The following is an 8,579-nucleotide window of genomic DNA, read 5'->3' on the forward strand; positions in this document are numbered from 1 at the left end:
TTTTTCCTTATATAAAATCTAATTATCGGGAGGGAAGGCATCTTAAATTCAAAGTCATCTTGGATTCAGGTAAATATGGTAGTAACAGCCTTGTGGGTGAAAGGAATTTTAACAATACTGTTAATTTTGGATATCATGTTATCCAAATAACAGTATTGGAGAAGATGAGGCATGGCGCTGCCTGGTCTTGCTCCACCTCATGTAATGAGCCAAGAAAGGGGGCACCACAGCCTCTTACCTATATAGATGTTTGGTAATGTTTGCTAGACATTTACTGCTGGTAAAGAAATAGGAATAATTGGAAACTGGAAAGAAAGGTGCTACTCAGCTGTGAGAGTGGAGAGGAAGTTGAAATTTATTCACTGTAGTGGTTCACCATGAGTTGAAAAAGAGTTGGTGCTGAGGGTAGCTGAGCACAATGGGCACTATATTTATTCCAATGGGCTACATTAACCTAGCCTTGTGGTAGGTTCCCACTTTTACTTCCAGTGGGAAGATCTCGGCTATATGATGACTTTATGGAAATGGAAGACTCCTCCCTAGCTTGCTCCTGCAGCCATGCAGCTGAGGGCAAATAAAACTTGGGGGCATCTGAACCCCAAGTCTCCAGGCTTGGGCCTGTGCATAGGATGCCCTCCAAAGGAGTTGGAATCATCTGAAGCCCCGGGCAGGGGTGGAGGATGCTTGCCAGTAGCAGGGCCACATATGGTTCTTGAATGACTCACAGATTTGGAATTGATTTGGCTGATTTGACTTGGGACATGAAAAAATTTCCTTAAAAAAACCCAACAAAAAAAGGGTTCCTATCAGGATGTTTGTACATCATGGGACACATATTTTATAGGTGTGCTCATTGTGGGTGGCAGGAACCCAGTCAACTCCATAGTTGGTTTCTCTTGCTAAGCTGCTGCTTCTGGAAGAAGTTGAATAAGAGGTAGTGTATTTAATGAGTTTCTCTTGTATAAATAAGATGAAGGGCTTTCCCCCGCATGCTGATTGGGAAGGTGGGGGAGGGGGGGAAACCTTGTTTTATTTTCTAGTAAATACGGTAATTTGCACCTAGTCTTCTCAGATCAGTAGTTTGAAAGTTCACAGGTATGGCACGTGTGTTCAAAGGTGTGTTCATGGTGACAGGGTCTTTATATTGATCACAGCTGATGTTCAGGAACCTAGGTCTGGAGGTAGCCATCTTTCTCTAAAGCAAGGTCATTTTCCAGTGGTAGTGTAGGAGAAAATGCAACGAAAAGTGCTTTGATACAGCTCCACCCATCAATTGGGTATGTGAAGTTAGTATCATTCAGGCCAAGATGTAGCTTTAGATACAAACCCAGTCTTTAACATGTTTTCTCATGGTGCTCTGGCAGTGTGGAATACTGGCTGGAATGCAGATATGGAATAGATGATCACACTGCTCCTCCCCATTTTGGCTCACCATGCTGATGCGTCACCCTTTGCAATGGCTGAGGGGGAAATGTACTGTGCTGCTTTCTTCTCCCACAAGGCATCAAGGTTCCCACCAAGACACTGAGTAGTGGTTTCTGACACTCTTGATAGAATGGACTTTGCTGTTCTGTATGATGGTATGCTTTCAGAAAGCATCTTTCTGCAGGACTCCCACCTCAGCTGAGTTAAGCAAGACTGCTTTAAGCAAGATGATGGGACATTGCAGTTGTAGGGTTGAAGCATTTTCACAAGTCTTCAGGGTGACACCGGCTTCTTACCTTGGGTTGTTAGATCTTTTGAGATGAGAACTGGGTGCAGTTTCCTGAAAACAGCCTTTTCACATTTCAACATAAAGTGCTAACTGAAGTCCTTAAGCGTGGTATGGTGGAGTGCCAGTGTTTCCTGTCAGAAGTAATTTGTAACATGTTCTGGGGTGGGGAATTGCAATAGAGAGATTTCAAATGATTCATTTCCCATACGTTGTTTATAATTCTATTGGTTTAGGGCCTGAAACATTGCTAATACTTTGGTTTACTTCTTGCACATTTGGAGGCTGATATTGTCCCCAAATAGCATTAGCCCTAATAGCATTCAGCCGTTCACTGCATCTCTTCAGTGCTGTAAGGTGCAGGTTGGTATAAATTGTAACGGGAATGTTGTATCAAGCGTGTTAGGTCATGGACTGCTCCCCAATGTTGTATCAAGCGTCTTAAGTCATAAACTGCTCTGCTGACATTAGGAAGACTGCTAATCTTGAAATAAATTCCACGTCCCTACATTTCTGAGTTCTAGCTTTTGGCTTGGGTCAGTAGTTAAGAAGTGAAGCAGCTAAGTGTGTAGGGAGAACCATCTTGTAACCTTGGCTTAGGGAACACAGTTCTTGACAGACTGGGCAATGAGTCCAGAGACAGGAGGATTTGAGAGGGAAGGAGCGGGTGCTTAGCTAAAGGTTTCTGGAGTCCACAGTTTTCCCTGGCACTAGCATACCTGGTAAGAGAAGTGTCCCATCCAGTAAAATAGTTACCTCAGTGGAAACAAAGGGTGGTTTTTGGTGTTCATACTAACTGTTAGAACCTGAAGTCCAGGCAACATGTACTGCTAGAGGGCCAGTGTGTTGGTAGCCTTAGGTTCTACAATTGTCTCATAAAATGGACCAAGTTATAGATCCAGAGCTGTGGAGCCCAAGCTTTTAGAGCAGCATGCCAGGTGCTTGCAATACAGCTGCACCCCAGTTAACATGGAGAGTGGAGAGAGATTGCTGTCTACTGTAGGAAAAGGGGGGGAGGAGAAAACAGTAGGGAGGGAGGGTTGTGGAGGGGATCACAGTTATGGTGCAGGGCAGGGAGGAACATGTGCAAGGCTGAGCTGCTTGCCGCTAATCCCACATGCAGTGGGCTGAATCCAGCTACTTCAGGGGCCAGATCTGGCCTATGGCCTGTAGTTTGAGAACTGCTGGTCTTGAGCAAATGTACTTTTTTCAGATCTTCTTCACAGTCTACGCAGTTTTTCCAGTTTAGTTGTTTTTAATGTGGATTATGCATAGTTCATCATTATGGAGTTATAGACTCAGTATGGAGGTATTAGAAGTCTATGCTGCCAAGTCAGGTTTAAATGCTTATTGTCAATGTCCTGTTGTGATGATTATCATATCTTATTAGATAAAAAGTGTCTGTATCTTAACAGCTGATTGTACCTGATGCTCCATTTCTTTGTCATTATAGTGACTATAATGGTAGCATTGTGATTTTGCATGGCAATTATTGGGAGACAATCAAATGAAGCTTATTCAATTGTAAGGTAAGAGATTTTGTAATAGTCATCTTGTAAACTCAAACCAGGAACTGAAAGCTACAGCTGGGTTCCAGCACCCCATGCCTCATTGTCAATCACATTTCTTTACCTGAAATGTGAAACCTAAATTTGTAAACCTGGGTAGCTAAAGTAAGTTTATTTGGTTCGGTGTTTAAGCAAATTAGGCTGGAGGTTTTTCTACTTACCTTATGAGGCATTTATGTTTGAAGGCACTGTTTTTAAAGGATAATTTGGTTGAGTGTACCAGAAATACCACTGCACTGCAGTCATTTTGATGGATGGACCACCTCTATAATCTCATTAGTGAAGAGGTGAACTTCATGGGCAGTTGGCTGTATTGGATTTGGTGGCCCAAGAGGCCAGTGTCGTCTTAACACAAGAACCATTCCTAGCTCCTTTAACTAAAATAATATATGCATCTTTCTAGCAAATCTCTTTCTCCTTAAGTGAACTTTATAAACTTTTCATGGCACATATTTTAGTTTATGGTCTGTAAAGTGAAAGTAATTTACAGGGATCCTGATAAATATTGTTCTACTTTTCTCATTACTCTTCTTTTTATGCTCTCTGAACTGAAATTAAGGATGACACCGCAGACTAAATTTGAGGCTATACAGATCTTTCAAAGACTGTCTTTAAAGGTTAATTTAAATAAATAGAATTCCCTCTCCTTTCCAATGAATTGGAATGTGAAGGTTCATATATATATCATATGCTAATTAAACAAGAAATAGGGTCAAGATATTGAACCTCACCTGAAGTTCAGGGACAGAAGTTTGGTAGCCTTCTCTTATCTTCACTGGGTTCACAGTATGTAAGTTTTCTAATTGGGCTGTTCTCATTGGTAAGCTGCGTAGATTAGTTTCCTCTTTCTTTGGCCAAGGCTTGCTTCCTTTCTCCCATCCTGCCTGACCCTCCTAAAATATTAAACACCAAACTCCTTCCATTCCTATGGGCCACTTCCATATGTTTGTAGGTAAGTCCTAGTATCCTCCTGTCATTTCTTATTTTGTGTCTTAAATCAGTCTTGCTGGCTCTGACAGTAGTCCTGTTCTTGTACAGCCTCTAAGTCCCTCCTCAAGGGCTTTATTCTTAGCTTGTGGATTTTTCCCCCTTCTGTCTTCCTCTGCTTTTAACATTTACTTAGCATTTCTGTGCTACCCCCGAGTCATGCATATCTTTCTGTGCTTTCAACAGTGATAACTCCTGAAACTTTTTTTTTGTGAAGACAGGCATAGAGAAGATAACTTCATTGCAACTACCCTTCAGCTGAACAACAGATATATTCCTTTGGATAAATGGAGAAGCATCTTTAAACACGTTTCAATATCTGGCCTTCTATTTGACTTTCTTCTCTCTGCTAGCATGTAGCTTTTTTCTACATATATGGTGCACCCCTCAGTAACTGTCTTCATACATTATTTCAATTGCTGTATTTACCCCAATACAAGATGACCCTGAATTTAAGATGACCCCCCAATAATCAGATTCCATACATGGAAAATTGATAAATTTGTTATAATTTTCCATGTATGGAATCTAATTATTGGAGGATCATTTTAAATTCATCCTCCCCCACTACTGTAGGTGATGGGGGTAGAGGTGATAAGGGGGGCAGTAGTAGGGCAGGCAGTGGGAGAGGCAGGAGGGAAGCACATGGTAGGGCAGGCAGTGGGGGGAAAGTAATAGGGTGGACATTGGGGGATGGGCAGTAGGGAGGCAGGTGATAGGGGGAGGCAGTGTGGCAGGCAGTAAGAGAGGCAGTTAGCTTGCCCCTTAATGCCTATGCCTCCCTCATTTACCCTTCATTGTGCTTGCCCCCCACAGCCTCAGGCCCTGGATCCTCTTTCCCTTGCCCTGCCATTCCCTCTATGCCACTCCTGCCCCTGCAGCTGTGGGTCCCCACCGCCCTTCCTCCTATCCCCTTTCCCCAGAGTCTCTACCCCCTACTTGTTCCTCCACTCCCCTCCCCCCACCCTACATTTGCTCTGTGCCTCCAGGTTTTGTCCCTCCTACAGCCTCAGGCACAGAGCTGGGCTGGAGCTACAGCTGGAACTGAAGCTGCAGTTTCTGTGTGCCCCCCCACCCCGTAATCGATAGTAAGGCCTTATCCCCCCCATGTTAAATGGCCAGATGCCCTCATCTTCTAATTGATTAAATGCATATTCTGCCTTGGGTGTGGTCTTAAATACTCTGTGCTGTCTAGATCAGTGCTGCTTAACCTTTTGGCCCTGTGGGCTGGATTAGTGTTGTGAGCCAGGTTCTGTGTGAGGTGTTGGGCCGTGCACCTCAGCCTCATGCACCTGATCCAGCACACAAAGCCATGCTGTCGACCTTCCAGGGTCCAGAGATTTGGCAGCTGGGGTGTGGCAATTAATGATGTTCTCCACCACCAAATTTTCAGGCCTATGGGGAGCCCTGTGGGCCAGATGGTGTGGTGCCTTGGGGCCATATCTGGCTCACAGACACGTTTGAGCAGCCTGCTTTAGATTATAGCCTTCTCCAGGAAACTGTCCAACTGAATGTGTACAAAGAAGGACGACCACTTCTGCTATTCATCTTTTCCACTGGTTTCCCACTCAATTAGGGATACAAGGGTTTTCACTGGTTTTGAAAGTTTTTATGGATTTACTTTTCCTTGTCCCCTGACATCAGCCGCTGTTTGCTTGTAGTGTGGCTGCTGTTGGTTGCTTGTTTTTCTGCACCTTTTGTAATCTGGAATAGCTTTTTGCCATCAGCACCTCAGACTTTCTTTCATCAGCTGTTACTTATACTTCTAAGTTTGCTCATTATTTTAAATTTGTAATGTGCAAGACGATTAGTTTGGAAAGCAGTATTCAAAATAGATTTGGATGACTTTAAGTATTAAATCTGTCTCTCTGAATTTTTAATTGTAGTTGAACTTCATCTGTACTCTCCAGATAGAGCTGGGCCCTTTTGTTCCCAAGAATATCAGCATTGTGGGAAAAAGCCAAACAAAAAAACAACCTCTTACCTTGGCCTAAAATATAGGGTATTTGTGGAAACTTTTTGTGGAGATTAGTCATCAGCTCTTTGGGATTGCTCAACTTGGTCTTAATTCTGAGATGCTAAGAAAGGCACAGCCTACCATCAAGACATTTATTACGACTTATCTTTTGACATAAGCTATTTACTGCTTGTTATGTTCAATCAGGTCCTGCTGACTGTCTCTGGGTTTCCAATATTTACAGGTGGGCTACAGATTTTTTCTGCCCCAAAATAGAACTGTTGATCACATCAAGAGGCTTTTCATATATGTGGATATGGTTGCTGGCAGTTCTGCAGTAAATATGTTATTACCTGGGGGTGGGAATTAGTAACCATGGGTCGTGCTTATCCAACTTTGTAAAGCACTGGGAGATATGTGATTAAAGGGTTGTGGATTGCTTGAGGTGCTTGCTGCTTCTTTCCAGCAGCTTGTAGTCACGATGGCTTTAAAACAAGTTCACTGCTTCTCTTTCTCCTGAAATGTTCCTGGTGTCATGTCTGAGAACTTTGCAGTTAAATCTATCCCTATGTTTTGGGGGAGAATTGCAGCCATTTGGAATAAGATATTTTGGCAAAGAAAAAGTTAACCCAAATGCAAGCAGCAATGTGAGCTTTATGCTTCTTGTTCATGTGGTTAATGTGCTTGTTAAGCTCATTTTGTTTATTGCTCTCATAATTGACCCAACTTTACCCTGTATAAGAAAGATCTAAGAGCAAAATATAAAGAATGCTCAGTGATTCAGCAGATGACAAATATCAGTAACATGTCTGCTCTTAGCTATAAGTATTTAAAATAAATACAGTGTTAACATTCTTAACATAAATGTTTACAAAGTCAGGAACTCATTAGGAAATGTCAGAATTAAAGTTGCTTGTGCTATTTCCTTCACTGGACACTTTCCTCATTTTGTGCACTGTATGGGTAGTGTTGATAAAGGAGTAGCTGTTCTTCTCATTGCCTCAAAGATAGCTGCAGGCCTAGTGTACTTCACGCTGGTCATAGTCAGCTCTGAAGATGGATAAAGAGAATTATTAATTTACTCGTGGGCCTTTTAGTGGTATTCATCAGTCTCAGGCTCTCATATATATTAGTTTACCTTCACAAAACCCCAGAGAGGGTGTGGCATTGCTTCCCCATCTGTAAACTGGGAATGACATCTAGATTAAAATCAAAAGTATGTTCATATTTGGCGGGGGGGAGGGTGCTATTTGAGACACCTCATGGTGATCTATTTTCCGAGCACTTAGCATTATGTAACTGTCTATCTTCTAAGCACAGTTCCTGTAGACTTCCACTGCAGTTGTGATTGCTCTGCTTTTCTGCACAGACCTCAAGTGAGACAACTAGAAAATGAAAACTGCATTGGCCATTAGTGACCACCTGTGAAAATCAAGGAGTCGCCCAGCAACACTTAGGAAATCTGTGGCAGAGACAGAGAAAGAATCCAGTTCTCCAAGACAATATTTAAGTGTTTTTTAACATTGGACCCTCCTTTCCCTTCCTGGGATTTCATGTCGCTGTACACTGTCCAACTTGTGCAACAGTTGAGGTGGCATCCTACAACGTCAGTCATGGAGCAGGTCTGTGCTGTGCACTGAATGAGGCAGGATTCCTCTGGAAAAAGAGAATCTGTGAGAGTAGTATTAAAGGCTGGATTATAATGCGTTTACCCTGGGAGGGGAAGATGATGGGAAGGGGGAATAAATTAGTCATGCAGGCAGCATGGCCTAATTTTTGAGTGCCTGACTTTCAAATGTAGAGGCCCACTGACACAGTTTTTCTGTTGGTATATAATTTCCTACCTTTTAAAGGCAAACTGAAAAATCAGAAATGCCATTGTGTGGCATCAGGTGGATGCCCAAGCTGTAAATTTACCACTTGGACCCATCCCATTTGAGTGAATGGAGTAGCTGAGAGCAACAGTAGACAGTCATCCTGTGTACAGATGAGCCTGTGTATGGATGACGTAATGACATGGGCTTTGACAGTATTTCACAGATATTTGCTGACAGTTTTTTTTGATATCTGCTGACAACAAACAGATTAAGAATCCTAATCTTCATCTTAGGCTCTACCCTACCGCTCTCCCCACTTTTGTATCAGGTGTCTCTCTCCTTCTTCCCCTTACTCTTTCTAGAGTTAGTCCCATTCTCCAGTCACCCATCTCTTCCCTCAGCTTCTCCTCTGAGCTCAGTGTCTTCCATCATCAACTCCCAATCCTTGCCTCCCCTTCCAACCAGTCCCAGTCAATCCTTTCCCCATTCCTTATCCAGTTTCCTTGTCCAACCCATCCAGTTTTCTTTCCCTCCTATTG

Source organism: Gavialis gangeticus, unplaced genomic scaffold (genome assembly GCF_001723915.1).
Source record: "Gavialis gangeticus isolate Ggan-Ray unplaced genomic scaffold, GavGan_comp1, whole genome shotgun sequence".
NCBI classification, from domain to species: domain Eukaryota; kingdom Metazoa; phylum Chordata; order Crocodylia; family Gavialidae; genus Gavialis; species Gavialis gangeticus.